Source organism: Rana temporaria, unplaced genomic scaffold, assembly GCF_905171775.1.
Source record: "Rana temporaria unplaced genomic scaffold, aRanTem1.1, whole genome shotgun sequence".
NCBI lineage: Eukaryota > Metazoa > Chordata > Amphibia > Anura > Ranidae > Rana > Rana temporaria.
Window position 1 is genome coordinate 17,574 of NW_024404773.1, and position 13,629 is coordinate 31,202.

At 46.5% G+C, this 13,629-nt stretch overlaps 23 non-coding genes across 23 annotated transcripts; 8 read left to right on the forward strand and 15 right to left on the reverse strand.

Moving 5' to 3' along the window:
- Positions 1-7,118: 7,118 nt before the first annotated feature.
- TRNAG-GCC lies at positions 7,119-7,189 on the reverse strand. Its single transcript has one exon. It is a non-coding gene; the product is annotated as a tRNA-Gly (tRNA).
- A 216-nt stretch (positions 7,190-7,405) lies between these two features.
- Positions 7,406-7,477, forward strand: TRNAM-CAU. Its single transcript has one exon. It is a non-coding gene; the product is annotated as a tRNA-Met (tRNA).
- A 248-nt stretch (positions 7,478-7,725) lies between these two features.
- TRNAA-AGC lies at positions 7,726-7,798 on the reverse strand. Its single transcript has one exon. It is a non-coding gene; the product is annotated as a tRNA-Ala (tRNA).
- Positions 7,799-7,954: 156 nt separating this feature from the next.
- On the reverse strand, positions 7,955-8,025 carry TRNAG-GCC. The gene has a single exon. It is a non-coding gene; the product is annotated as a tRNA-Gly (tRNA).
- Positions 8,026-8,241: 216 nt separating this feature from the next.
- On the forward strand, positions 8,242-8,313 carry TRNAM-CAU. Its single transcript has one exon. It is a non-coding gene; the product is annotated as a tRNA-Met (tRNA).
- Positions 8,314-8,561: 248 nt separating this feature from the next.
- TRNAA-AGC lies at positions 8,562-8,634 on the reverse strand. Its single transcript has one exon. It is a non-coding gene; the product is annotated as a tRNA-Ala (tRNA).
- Positions 8,635-8,790: 156 nt separating this feature from the next.
- On the reverse strand, positions 8,791-8,861 carry TRNAG-GCC. Its single transcript has one exon. It is a non-coding gene; the product is annotated as a tRNA-Gly (tRNA).
- A 216-nt stretch (positions 8,862-9,077) lies between these two features.
- Positions 9,078-9,149, forward strand: TRNAM-CAU. The gene has a single exon. It is a non-coding gene; the product is annotated as a tRNA-Met (tRNA).
- Positions 9,150-9,397: 248 nt separating this feature from the next.
- TRNAA-AGC lies at positions 9,398-9,470 on the reverse strand. The gene has a single exon. It is a non-coding gene; the product is annotated as a tRNA-Ala (tRNA).
- Positions 9,471-9,626: 156 nt separating this feature from the next.
- TRNAG-GCC lies at positions 9,627-9,697 on the reverse strand. Its single transcript has one exon. It is a non-coding gene; the product is annotated as a tRNA-Gly (tRNA).
- Positions 9,698-9,913: 216 nt separating this feature from the next.
- TRNAM-CAU lies at positions 9,914-9,985 on the forward strand. Its single transcript has one exon. It is a non-coding gene; the product is annotated as a tRNA-Met (tRNA).
- Positions 9,986-10,233: 248 nt separating this feature from the next.
- Positions 10,234-10,306, reverse strand: TRNAA-AGC. Its single transcript has one exon. It is a non-coding gene; the product is annotated as a tRNA-Ala (tRNA).
- A 156-nt stretch (positions 10,307-10,462) lies between these two features.
- Positions 10,463-10,533, reverse strand: TRNAG-GCC. Its single transcript has one exon. It is a non-coding gene; the product is annotated as a tRNA-Gly (tRNA).
- A 216-nt stretch (positions 10,534-10,749) lies between these two features.
- On the forward strand, positions 10,750-10,821 carry TRNAM-CAU. Its single transcript has one exon. It is a non-coding gene; the product is annotated as a tRNA-Met (tRNA).
- Positions 10,822-11,069: 248 nt separating this feature from the next.
- Positions 11,070-11,142, reverse strand: TRNAA-AGC. The gene has a single exon. It is a non-coding gene; the product is annotated as a tRNA-Ala (tRNA).
- A 156-nt stretch (positions 11,143-11,298) lies between these two features.
- TRNAG-GCC lies at positions 11,299-11,369 on the reverse strand. The gene has a single exon. It is a non-coding gene; the product is annotated as a tRNA-Gly (tRNA).
- A 216-nt stretch (positions 11,370-11,585) lies between these two features.
- Positions 11,586-11,657, forward strand: TRNAM-CAU. Its single transcript has one exon. It is a non-coding gene; the product is annotated as a tRNA-Met (tRNA).
- Positions 11,658-11,905: 248 nt separating this feature from the next.
- TRNAA-AGC lies at positions 11,906-11,978 on the reverse strand. Its single transcript has one exon. It is a non-coding gene; the product is annotated as a tRNA-Ala (tRNA).
- Positions 11,979-12,134: 156 nt separating this feature from the next.
- Positions 12,135-12,205, reverse strand: TRNAG-GCC. The gene has a single exon. It is a non-coding gene; the product is annotated as a tRNA-Gly (tRNA).
- A 216-nt stretch (positions 12,206-12,421) lies between these two features.
- On the forward strand, positions 12,422-12,493 carry TRNAM-CAU. Its single transcript has one exon. It is a non-coding gene; the product is annotated as a tRNA-Met (tRNA).
- A 248-nt stretch (positions 12,494-12,741) lies between these two features.
- TRNAA-AGC lies at positions 12,742-12,814 on the reverse strand. Its single transcript has one exon. It is a non-coding gene; the product is annotated as a tRNA-Ala (tRNA).
- Positions 12,815-12,970: 156 nt separating this feature from the next.
- On the reverse strand, positions 12,971-13,041 carry TRNAG-GCC. The gene has a single exon. It is a non-coding gene; the product is annotated as a tRNA-Gly (tRNA).
- Positions 13,042-13,257: 216 nt separating this feature from the next.
- Positions 13,258-13,329, forward strand: TRNAM-CAU. The gene has a single exon. It is a non-coding gene; the product is annotated as a tRNA-Met (tRNA).
- Positions 13,330-13,629: the final 300 nt, after the last annotated feature.

Consider the following 13,629-nt stretch of genomic DNA (forward strand, 5'->3'; position numbering starts at 1 on the left):
TACATCCCGGCCACGCCCCCTGCAATGGAATTTTAATCACTATTCCAAAAGATAATACAGTTCCCAGTCTCCCTGTTCTTACCTTGCATGGAGCTGAGCAGCATTCAGATCCCTGGTGGTCAGAATGGAATCAAAATACCAGGGCCATGATAGAGCATGAGTTTAGATTTGTAGCTCTGGGAAGTGTGGAGGTGATACACTGACAATGGCATAGAAGAAATTATTTCGATGTCAAAAAACCTAAAATAAGTAACACAACTGTATTCCATATATACATCAAAATAACATTTTTGCACATTATGCATTCCATGACACACACCAATATACTTACTCACACCCACTTAAAATATACATATACACAGTGACACACACTGACCCATAAAGACGACACACACTTTAACTGACAGACACACTGGCCAATAAATGAAGTGCCTTGTAAACAAAGCCAGACTGACCCAGACACTTAATCACAGAAAAACACAGACATACTCACATTGACCCTTAAACACACAGACTAACCCCATACTCACTCACACACAATGACAAATAAATGTGATTTATTTAAAAAAAAAAGTCATACAAGTATATCATTATAACATCCTAAGTGGGGTTTACTCTTAGTCTTAATACTTACTATGAAGTGCTGAAAAAACCTCATGTGTTTTTCTATTTGCTTCCTCCTAAACCACATCCAGGTCCAATGTTAGGCATGCATGTGAGACATGACGTCAGTAAATTGCAACTGCAAAAAAAGAGAGAGGGATATAAATTAGAAGAAATAATTAATGGAATGATGGAAGGTGAGTAGGGGAAAATTGATAAGCCACTCACGTGTTTAAGGGTGCCACAGGCAACATACTTAACCAGGATTAAATCCATAGTGTGGTGAGATGTCTTCCAAACGTGAACTGTAATATTTCTTCTTTGAGGGCAGGTGGCAGCAGTCTGCACTGCAGCAAGAGCACAGTAGGAGGAGAGCCCCAGTGTTTGTGGGAGTATTGCGAGCCGTGGAATTGTGGAGTAGGTTTCTTTATGGAATGGTAGCTTTTTTTTTTTTGTGGCTTAATTTCAGAGCCAAGGAGTCAAAACTTTACTCCAAAAACGAATGAAAAATAAACAAACTAACCCCAGCTTGGGTTGATAACATTCTTGCAAACGGTGGTAGTAGATATTGGATTTGTGAATGTAAACAAAAACTATTATTATTTATTAATTATTATTATTATTATTATTATTATTATTATTATTATTATTATTATTACCCTTATGCATAGATCTACTTCAATTCAAACGTTTGCAAGTTGTAAGATGTGATGGGAAATAATAAAATCAACAAAAACAAACATAGTGCATGTCAGGATTCAAAATAGATATATCAACAGAAATGAATAAATATATAGTACTTTTAGCTACCTGGAAGACTATATTAATGCTTACCTGTATGTAGGTGCTTGAAATACCTCCATTCATGGTTTAGGGGATAATTTAGAACGATCGTGCATTTTCTTAAGGTGGTCATGCCAGGACTGGCAGACCTGCGTGCATAGCATAGAAGCTGATTATGTAATACTCACCTGCGATCAAAGCCCCCGCTGCAGTGGCCGACACATCATCGGGCAGCAGCATGTAGGCCCGGAGTTACTTCCGGGTTTTGCGCTGTGATTGCCCAAAGACGCTAAACCTGCACGTTTAACAGCGGGATTACATGTCGCCAGCCGTTGTGTCGGCCACCGCAGCGAGGTTTTCGCCGATCAGTGGTATTACATAATGAGCTAGTATGCTATGCATACTAGCTCATTATGATATAGTATGCAGGTATTTGCCTTTGTCTTGCACGTATTTTATTTTTGTATTTTATTTAAAGTGGGCTTGCAACCACATTATTAAATATTTGTATTTCAAAAGCTAAAATCTCAAAGTTAGAGATTGAGAGCCTAACAAGCTAGGATCACCCTTACAGTATAAACTCTTTTTTCATGTTTACAACTAGGGTTGTCCCGATACCACTTTTTTAGGACCGAGTACAAGTACCGATACTTTTTTTCAAGTAGTCGCCGATACCGAATACCGATACTTTTTTTAATGTCATGTGACCGTTTTCAAACCACAATACAGACCAAAGATATTTTCTTTAGAATTATGAAGAACTGGTACATCATGGTGTGGGGCTGTTTTTTTAGCATACTGTACTGGAAAACTACATATCATTGAAGGAGTGATCACTGTCAGTGCAGCTCATGTGCCAGTGCCCAAAAGTGCAGCTAGCCAGTGCCACCTATCAGTGCAGATCAGTGCCCATTAGTGCATCAGTGCAGGGAGGCAGCTTATTAGTGCATCTCATCAGTGCCACCCAATCAATGCCAGTGCCACCTATCAGTGCCATCCATTTATGAGTGCCATTCAATCAATGCCAGTGCCACCTATCAGTGCCATCCAATGGTGCCATCCAATTTGTGTTCGATGTAACAAAAAAAAAAAAAAAAAAAGTATTCTATTTTGGTATCGGGAGTATTTGCGCGAGTACGAGTACTAGCGCAAATACTCGGTATCGGTCCCGATACCGATACTGGTATCGGTATCTGGACAACCCTATTTACAACCTCTGAATTATTTGGGGGGGGGGCCTGGGGTCAGGAAATTATAAAAAAAAAATAGTAAATAAAATGTTGAGGTAATCAATGTTGCCCACCCAACAAAAAATAAATCTTTGAATTATATAGACTGTGGCTGATCACAGCTTCTCATGCTTGCTGTATCTACATTGTGATTGATACTTTATCGTATATTGTATTCATGTAACATTACTTTTGGTACATACAGTATATCATGACATGCACTATATTTGGTTTTGTTGTATTTATTTTTTGGCATCGCCATCTATACTTGGAACAGGTAAATTATTAACAATATCTTTATCGATTTGATAAACATAAGAACTTAAGAAGTAGTATAATTAGAATTATTCTGTTGTAAAGCTTAGTTCTGGGTAGCCCAGCTTTGGAAGATTGACTTTCAGAAATGCCATCTGCTCCATCAGCTGTGGGGCCAGCTGGGACCTCTGTGGGCACAGAATATTTCCTGTGATAGAAAATACACGCTCACTTTGCACAGAGGTCGGGGGGCAAGAAAGTAGCTCTTGTGCCACCACAGAAAGAGCAGGCCAAATACCCCTTTTCTCATCCCAATACTCTAATGGATCTGTAGTGGAGGCCAAATGGGGTTCAGACAAGTATAATTTAACATGATCTGACACAATGCTTCTTTTCATGGTGGGCATTTTTGTGGGTCCAACTAAAGTATGTAATGCCAAACTCCAAACGTCAGGTCTTCTAGTGGAATGCTCAGCAGTGGTTGTACTAATAACAGTAGGTGATGGTGGCACAATGTCACTATCAGGCTCCTCCTGATCTTCTTCCTCTTCACCCTCTGCCGGCCTAAACAATTTTCGGTGACTGTCAAACACCCTCTGAATTAATAGATCCCTATAGGTGGTAAGGGAACTCTGAATTATTGCCATTTTTCCTTTAATGCGTGGATCGCACATAGAGGCAAGCATTAGCTCAGGGCATGCCTCTATGAGCTCGTTCATCCTTCTATTCAATTGTCCCCTCAGTCTCTTTATAATTGCAGCTACATCTTGAACTATGCCGCCAGGCAAGGGCTCGCTTTTGTTTAGAAAGCCATCCATCTTAGTGATAAGATAGATGTAGAGAGGGATTACTTGAGCCAGACTTGCATTCTCTAGGCTCAATTTTTCTGTTACATCTCGGAAGTGGCTAAGCACAGCCACCACCTGACTAATTATTTTCCACTCCTCCCTGCTTATTGGCCTTGCTACACCAATAACATGTTCATTTGACATGGCGTGTATTGGCTTTTGCTGTTCCATGATACGTTCGAGCATCTCCAAAGTGGAGTTCCAACGAGTGGCTACATCTACCTTCAAGCGGTGCTGTGGAACGCAAGCCTTACTCTGCTCAAGTCTGAGTATGTGACTGTCTTTCACACTACGATGAAAATGGGCTGCTATTTTTCTACAACTGTCTAAGATAGCAGACAATTTTGATGTTTCACTTTCATCGTCCAAAGCAGACTTCACAACGAGATGCAGGGCGTGTGCAGAGCAACGAATGCCAACAAATCTGCCATCTCGCACTGCCTTGAGCATGTTTGCTGCAGCATCAGTGACTATAAAGCCCATCTTTGCCCGTGTGCCTGACTCCTCCCCAAGCCACTGCGCCACCATTTTCTGAAGTGCACGTAAAATATTTACAGCAGTGTGCTGGTCGTCCATGACTTCAGCATGCAACAAGAATGTGCGTTGCCCATGCTCAGGAGGTTCTGCTGCCTTAGCACCTGTGCTTCTCATTCCTGCTTTTGGTTTGTTTGGTTGTGACTCCTTGGGCTGCCACCAGTGAGCCGTCAATGACAAAAAGGCATGTTGCCCACTGGGAGCGCTCCACAAGTCTGTAGTAAAATGGACAGACTGGCCAGCTGCTCTGCCCAGCTCCTCTTTCAGTAATCCAACACAGGAATTATATAAAGAGGGTACAATTTTCCTACTAAAGGTAGTACGGCAGGGGAGAACATAGTGAGGTGCAACCACCTTCATGAGGTTTTTAAATGTATGTCCTTCAACTATATTAAAGGGTGCTCCCCCAACTGCTATAAGTTCCCCTATCAGACGGGTGATTTTAAGGGACTGTTGACGAGACATACCCCTTGATTGGAAACTGGGAAATTGTTGCAGCGTGGGCTGCTGTAAAGGAATGGGGCGACATGTGTCAACTACACAAGAAGTCCCTTCATCTTCCTGCCCCTTGTTGAGCCTTTTGGGGTTAATGGCAGCAGTAGTGTTGCTGCTTCCTCTCTTTTTACTAGGTGGAGCTGCAACTCCACTTTCTTCTCTCAGCAGCACCGGTGTATGGTGTGCACGGAAATGGTAATTCATCCCGGCATTGGTTAAATGGGCTATGTCTCTCCCACGGCTCACTTCCCTGCCACATAATTTGCATTTCACCATGCGCCCGTCACCAACAGTAACAAAATGTTCCCATATTTTTGATCTGCGGTTCCCAGTGGCCGGTGAGGATTGTTTTACAATTGCCTCTGGCTGATGGGTATGTGCAGCTTCCGGGTCTTTGGAGGAATTTGGTGGGCTAACAATGGTGGCAGTTGCACTACTTGGATATGAAAGACATTTAGGCAAAACAACTAAGCCTGAAGAGGTTTGTAATGGTGCAGGCAATTTTTTTTTTGAAGGTGAGGAGTCGGGAAATAACAGAGGGGACTCAGGGGCAGAGGAGTAAGGACTCATAGATATAATATCCTGATGAATTTGGTTTACAAGTTGTGCATTATCCTCTATATTAAAATCTAAATCAATTCCTTCAAGGTCAAGGCCTTCAAGGGTCAGACTCTCAGGTAATTCTACTTTAGCAGCATCCTGTTCTGCCAGGTGCCTACTTGGATTAGGATTAGATACTGAACTATGAGAATGAAAAAAGATGCTGCTATTATCTGTTTCCAATATATTGTGTGCTGTTTTTACATCTGGAGGCTGAGCAATTTGCTCCTCCTCAAGCTGTAAAATTTCAAGTTTTGGCTGCCTAAAATTATGGACACTAGCAACAACCTTTGCAGGAACTGCCCGTGACCGGCATGTCTTGTAAAAAACATCTGGGGTTACAGTTGGCCTATATTCAGAAGTTGTTGTTGCTGTGTCACACTCAACTTTTTCCTCTGTTGCTTTCCTCATGGTGAGAATGTGAGAATAAGTGGGAAAAGTACAAAAAATGTTATATTAGAAATATTATTATTGTGTTTTTTTTCAGAAAAAAATACAAATGATAATGTATTCTGAAAAATAAAGGTATTGAGGATGGAGTATGATTGTTGATTTATCAGGCCTTACACAATTGGTCAGGATTAAAATGCAACAAAGCTCTACTAATCAACTTCTACCACCACCATTTATATCTTAGTAGAGTACTGGCTGCTGCCTGGGCTGGCCTAGTACTAGACTATAATGGCACTGGTGGCTATGCTAAAGTAAAAAAAATATATAGGCAAGATAATAAAACACAGTCCTACACTGTCTCACAAAAGGGGAAAAAATAACTGCAGAAAATATGAGAAAAAATGAATAGTAATCAGTGAGCACTGCATAATAAGTATAAATGTATAATTTCTAAGTGTCACCAATGAGTGAGTCACTGAGTCACAAATCCAACACCACACACACCCTGTCTAGAATGCAGTCTGACGTAGGAGAAAACTAAAATATGTCAGAGATATTACAATTACAAATCTAGGAATGAGAATCTAGAGTATGCTTAAGAAGTTCTCTATAACAACTACAAATTAGCTCTAAGATCCACAAAACCGGTGCAACCTACCCAAAGACACCCTATCTGGACTCTGGATGGAATGAAATGCAGTCTAGCCTAGAAAAAGACACAAGGTCAAGGAGCCACTAGATAATGAGAAAGAAGCTCATTGGGGGAAGGAACAAACCTCTTCAGGGGAAGGGACAGGGCTGAGTGGCTATTGGTCAATGTCCAGAAGTATTTTAGGAGAAACGAAACTGAAATTACCTTATTTATTAAAATTCGTTGTTTTCATTTACGTTTTACGAAGATTCGTAAGTTATTTTTCGTTAGATTCGATTTTCGTATTTTATTCTTTGTTCGGCATTTTAGTTGTTTTCATTTCGTTATTCGACTATTAGTAATAGTAAGTTTGCATTTTCGTTTATTTTTTCGTAATTATGATTTTATGGGGGGTGTTCGGTGTTTTCGTTAATTCTGTGTTTTCGTTCATTTTTTCTTTCGTTGTTTCTGCTTTTTTACATTTAACAGTTTCGTATATTCGTTGTTTTCCATATTCGTTAACTAGGGAAATATCGTTATTCGTTATAATTTTAGCTAAGCCGTTCGTTCATTCGTTGGTTACCGAATCAACGAAAATAACGAAAAATAACGGAAAACGTATTCGTAACTTAAAAAATTGCACATGTCTAAATAGAAGCAGTTTGACTGAATCCACAAGCTGCTCAGGCTGCTAGACACCAGGACATGAGCAGAAGGTGGTTTCCAAAATGACAAGGGGACCATAATTGCATTGGCCGGGAATCGAACCCGGGCCTCCCGCGTGGCAGGCGAGAATTCTACCACTGAACCACCAATGCGCCACGTCTGGTGCACGCCCCCACACCGCCCTCGCTCAGCTGGCCTAGGAGAGTCCAGCTTTGGCCCACCACGATTGACTTTTAGATTAGCTTGTGGAAATCAATGGAAACGCCTCGTCCGCTACATTGTTGTGACTTTACCAGATGGAGCCACTCTCTGTGGGAAAGGTAGCAAACTAGATCCACATTTGGTCATGGCTGACCCTCAACAACAAGAGCAGAGTGGCGCAGCGGAAGCGTGCTGGGCCCATAACCCAGAGGTCGATGGATCGAAGCCATCCTCTGCTACGTTGCCTTTTCTTATGCCAATTGATATTTGCTTGCGGGGCCAAAGGGCTTCCTTTCACACACACAAAGAGAACCTGAAGCCCATTCTGGTGATTCAATGTGTCCATAACTCTCAGCATAAGCATGGCGCTGGCAACTTTTGGCCTAATGGAATATTGTCTCATGTTGGCTAGAGGCAGGAAAGTTCCAAGCTTCGCCAACAAACTCAAAAGCAAGGTGCCTCCCAGGGAAACCGGGAAGGCTGCGTTTGGAGAATGCGGGCATCGATCCCGCTACCTCTCGCATGCTAAGCGAGCGCTCTACCACTTGAGCTAATCCCCCTTTGCTCGAGCTTGTTGTTGGCGCAGTGGCTGATCCCCGTCCTCTTATGCGCTGTGCGTAATAGAAGCAGTTTGACTGAATCCACAAGCTGCTCAGGCTGCTAGACACCAGGACATGAGCAGAAGGTGGTTTCCAAAATGACAAGGGGACCATAATTGCATTGGCCGGGAATCGAACCCGGGCCTCCCGCGTGGCAGGCGAGAATTCTACCACTGAACCACCAATGCGCCACGTCTGGTGCACGCCCCCACACCGCCCTCGCTCAGCTGGCCTAGGAGAGTCCAGCTTTGGCCCACCACGATTGACTTTTAGATTAGCTTGTGGAAATCAATGGAAACGCCTCGTCCGCTACATTGTTGTGACTTTACCAGATGGAGCCACTCTCTGTGGGAAAGGTAGCAAACTAGATCCACATTTGGTCATGGCTGACCCTCAACAACAAGAGCAGAGTGGCGCAGCGGAAGCGTGCTGGGCCCATAACCCAGAGGTCGATGGATCGAAACCATCCTCTGCTACGTTGACTTTTCTTATGCCAATTGATATTTGCTTGCGGGGCCAAAGGGCTTCCTTTCACACACACAAAGAGAACCTGAAGCCCATTCTGGTGATTCAATGTGTCCATAACTCTCAGCATAAGCATGGCGCTGGCAACTTTTGGCCTAATGGAATATTGTCTCATGTTGGCTAGAGGCAGGAAAGTTCCAAGCTTCGCCAACAAACTCAAAAGCAAGGTGCCTCCCAGGGAAACCGGGAAGGCTGCGTTTGGAGAATGCGGGCATCGATCCCGCTACCTCTCGCATGCTAAGCGAGCGCTCTACCACTTGAGCTAATCCCCCTTTGCTCGAGCTTGTTGTTGGCGCAGTGGCTGATCCCCGTCCTCTTATGCGCTGTGCGTAATAGAAGCAGTTTGACTGAATCCACAAGCTGCTCAGGCTGCTAGACACCAGGACATGAGCAGAAGGTGGTTTCCAAAATGACAAGGGGACCATAATTGCATTGGCCGGGAATCGAACCCGGGCCTCCCGCGTGGCAGGCGAGAATTCTACCACTGAACCACCAATGCGCCACGTCTGGTGCACGCCCCCACACCGCCCTCGCTCAGCTGGCCTAGGAGAGTCCAGCTTTGGCCCACCACGATTGACTTTTAGATTAGCTTGTGGAAATCAATGGAAACGCCTCGTCCGCTACATTGTTGTGACTTTACCAGATGGAGCCACTCTCTGTGGGAAAGGTAGCAAACTAGATCCACATTTGGTCATGGCTGACCCTCAACAACAAGAGCAGAGTGGCGCAGCGGAAGCGTGCTGGGCCCATAACCCAGAGGTCGATGGATCGAAACCATCCTCTGCTACGTTGACTTTTCTTATGCCAATTGATATTTGCTTGCGGGGCCAAAGGGCTTCCTTTCACACACACAAAGAGAACCTGAAGCCGATTCTGGTGATTCAATGTGTCCATAACTCTCAGCATAAGCATGGCGCTGGCAACTTTTGGCCTAATGGAATATTGTCTCATGTTGGCTAGAGGCAGGAAAGTTCCAAGCTTCGCCAACAAACTCAAAAGCAAGGTGCCTCCCAGGGAAACCGGGAAGGCTGCGTTTGGAGAATGCGGGCATCGATCCCGCTACCTCTCGCATGCTAAGCGAGCGCTCTACCACTTGAGCTAATCCCCCTTTGCTCGAGCTTGTTGTTGGCGCAGTGGCTGATCCCCGTCCTCTTATGCGCTGTGCGTAATAGAAGCAGTTTGACTGAATCCACAAGCTGCTCAGGCTGCTAGACACCAGGACATGAGCAGAAGGTGGTTTCCAAAATGACAAGGGGACCATAATTGCATTGGCCGGGAATCGAACCCGGGCCTCCCGCGTGGCAGGCGAGAATTCTACCACTGAACCACCAATGCGCCACGTCTGGTGCACGCCCCCACACCGCCCTCGCTCAGCTGGCCTAGGAGAGTCCAGCTTTGGCCCACCACGATTGACTTTTAGATTAGCTTGTGGAAATCAATGGAAACGCCTCGTCCGCTACATTGTTGTGACTTTACCAGATGGAGCCACTCTCTGTGGGAAAGGTAGCAAACTAGATCCACATTTGGTCATGGCTGACCCTCAACAACAAGAGCAGAGTGGCGCAGCGGAAGCGTGCTGGGCCCATAACCCAGAGGTCGATGGATCGAAACCATCCTCTGCTATGTTGACTTTTCTTATGCCAATTGATATTTGCTTGCGGGGCCAAAGGGCTTCCTTTCACACACACAAAGAGAACCTGAAGCCGATTCTGGTGATTCAATGTGTCCATAACTCTCAGCATAAGCATGGCGCTGGCAACTTTTGGCCTAATGGAATATTGTCTCATGTTGGCTAGAGGCAGGAAAGTTCCAAGCTTCGCCAACAAACTCAAAAGCAAGGTGCCTCCCAGGGAAACCGGGAAGGCTGCGTTTGGAGAATGCGGGCATCGATCCCGCTACCTCTCGCATGCTAAGCGAGCGCTCTACCACTTGAGCTAATCCCCCTTTGCTCGAGCTTGTTGTTGGCGCAGTGGCTGATCCCCGTCCTCTTATGCGCTGTGCGTAATAGAAGCAGTTTGACTGAATCCACAAGCTGCTCAGGCTGCTAGACACCAGGACATGAGCAGAAGGTGGTTTCCAAAATGACAAGGGGACCATAATTGCATTGGCCGGGAATCGAACCCGGGCCTCCCGCGTGGCAGGCGAGAATTCTACCACTGAACCACCAATGCGCCACGTCTGGTGCACGCCCCCACACCGCCCTCGCTCAGCTGGCCTAGGAGAGTCCAGCTTTGGCCCACCACGATTGACTTTTAGATTAGCTTGTGGAAATCAATGGAAACGCCTCGTCCGCTACATTGTTGTGACTTTACCAGATGGAGCCACTCTCTGTGGGAAAGGTAGCAAACTAGATCCACATTTGGTCATGGCTGACCCTCAACAACAAGAGCAGAGTGGCGCAGCGGAAGCGTGCTGGGCCCATAACCCAGAGGTCGATGGATCGAAACCATCCTCTGCTACGTTGACTTTTCTTATGCCAATTGATATTTGCTTGCGGGGCCAAAGGGCTTCCTTTCACACACACAAAGAGAACCTGAAGCCCATTCTGGTGATTCAATGTGTCCATAACTCTCAGCATAAGCATGGCGCTGGCAACTTTTGGCCTAATGGAATATTGTCTCATGTTGGCTAGAGGCAGGAAAGTTCCAAGCTTCGCCAACAAACTCAAAAGCAAGGTGCCTCCCAGGGAAACCGGGAAGGCTGCGTTTGGAGAATGCGGGCATCGATCCCGCTACCTCTCGCATGCTAAGCGAGCGCTCTACCACTTGAGCTAATCCCCCTTTGCTCGAGCTTGTTGTTGGCGCAGTGGCTGATCCCCGTCCTCTTATGCGCTGTGCGTAATAGAAGCAGTTTGACTGAATCCACAAGCTGCTCAGGCTGCTAGACACCAGGACATGAGCAGAAGGTGGTTTCCAAAATGACAAGGGGACCATAATTGCATTGGCCGGGAATCGAACCCGGGCCTCCCGCGTGGCAGGCGAGAATTCTACCACTGAACCACCAATGCGCCACGTCTGGTGCACGCCCCCACACCGCCCTCGCTCAGCTGGCCTAGGAGAGTCCAGCTTTGGCCCACCACGATTGACTTTTAGATTAGCTTGTGGAAATCAATGGAAACGCCTCGTCCGCTACATTGTTGTGACTTTACCAGATGGAGCCACTCTCTGTGGGAAAGGTAGCAAACTAGATCCACATTTGGTCATGGCTGACCCTCAACAACAAGAGCAGAGTGGCGCAGCGGAAGCGTGCTGGGCCCATAACCCAGAGGTCGATGGATCGAAACCATCCTCTGCTACGTTGACTTTTCTTATGCCAATTGATATTTGCTTGCGGGGCCAAAGGGCTTCCTTTCACACACACAAAGAGAACCTGAAGCCGATTCTGGTGATTCAATGTGTCCATAACTCTCAGCATAAGCATGGCGCTGGCAACTTTTGGCCTAATGGAATATTGTCTCATGTTGGCTAGAGGCAGGAAAGTTCCAAGCTTCGCCAACAAACTCAAAAGCAAGGTGCCTCCCAGGGAAACCGGGAAGGCTGCGTTTGGAGAATGCGGGCATCGATCCCGCTACCTCTCGCATGCTAAGCGAGCGCTCTACCACTTGAGCTAATCCCCCTTTGCTCGAGCTTGTTGTTGGCGCAGTGGCTGATCCCCGTCCTCTTATGCGCTGTGCGTAATAGAAGCAGTTTGACTGAATCCACAAGCTGCTCAGGCTGCTAGACACCAGGACATGAGCAGAAGGTGGTTTCCAAAATGACAAGGGGACCATAATTGCATTGGCCGGGAATCGAACCCGGGCCTCCCGCGTGGCAGGCGAGAATTCTACCACTGAACCACCAATGCGCCACGTCTGGTGCACGCCCCCACACCGCCCTCGCTCAGCTGGCCTAGGAGAGTCCAGCTTTGGCCCACCACGATTGACTTTTAGATTAGCTTGTGGAAATCAATGGAAACGCCTCGTCCGCTACATTGTTGTGACTTTACCAGATGGAGCCACTCTCTGTGGGAAAGGTAGCAAACTAGATCCACATTTGGTCATGGCTGACCCTCAACAACAAGAGCAGAGTGGCGCAGCGGAAGCGTGCTGGGCCCATAACCCAGAGGTCGATGGATCGAAACCATCCTCTGCTACGTTGACTTTTCTTATGCCAATTGATATTTGCTTGCGGGGCCAAAGGGCTTCCTTTCACACACACAAAGAGAACCTGAAGCCCATTCTGGTGATTCAATGTGTCCATAACTCTCAGCATAAGCATGGCGCTGGCAACTTTTGGCCTAATGGAATATTGTCTCATGTTGGCTAGAGGCAGGAAAGTTCCAAGCTTCGCCAACAAACTCAAAAGCAAGGTGCCTCCCAGGGAAACCGGGAAGGCTGCGTTTGGAGAATGCGGGCATCGATCCCGCTACCTCTCGCATGCTAAGCGAGCGCTCTACCACTTGAGCTAATCCCCCTTTGCTCGAGCTTGTTGTTGGCGCAGTGGCTGATCCCCGTCCTCTTATGCGCTGTGCGTAATAGAAGCAGTTTGACTGAATCCACAAGCTGCTCAGGCTGCTAGACACCAGGACATGAGCAGAAGGTGGTTTCCAAAATGACAAGGGGACCATAATTGCATTGGCCGGGAATCGAACCCGGGCCTCCCGCGTGGCAGGCGAGAATTCTACCACTGAACCACCAATGCGCCACGTCTGGTGCACGCCCCCACACCGCCCTCGCTCAGCTGGCCTAGGAGAGTCCAGCTTTGGCCCACCACGATTGACTTTTAGATTAGCTTGTGGAAATCAATGGAAACGCCTCGTCCGCTACATTGTTGTGACTTTACCAGATGGAGCCACTCTCTGTGGGAAAGGTAGCAAACTAGATCCACATTTGGTCATGGCTGACCCTCAACAACAAGAGCAGAGTGGCGCAGCGGAAGCGTGCTGGGCCCATAACCCAGAGGTCGATGGATCGAAACCATCCTCTGCTACGTTGACTTTTCTTATGCCAATTGATATTTGCTTGCGGGGCCAAAGGGCTTCCTTTCACACACACAAAGAGAACCTGAAGCCCATTCTGGTGATTCAATGTGTCCATAACTCTCAGCATAAGCATGGCGCTGGCAACTTTTGGCCTAATGGAATATTGTCTCATGTTGGCTAGAGGCAGGAAAGTTCCAAGCTTCGCCAACAAACTCAAAAGCAAGGTGCCTCCCAGGGAAACCGGGAAGGCTGCGTTTGGAGAATGCGGGCATCGATCCCGCTACCTCTCGCATGCTAAGCGAGCGCTC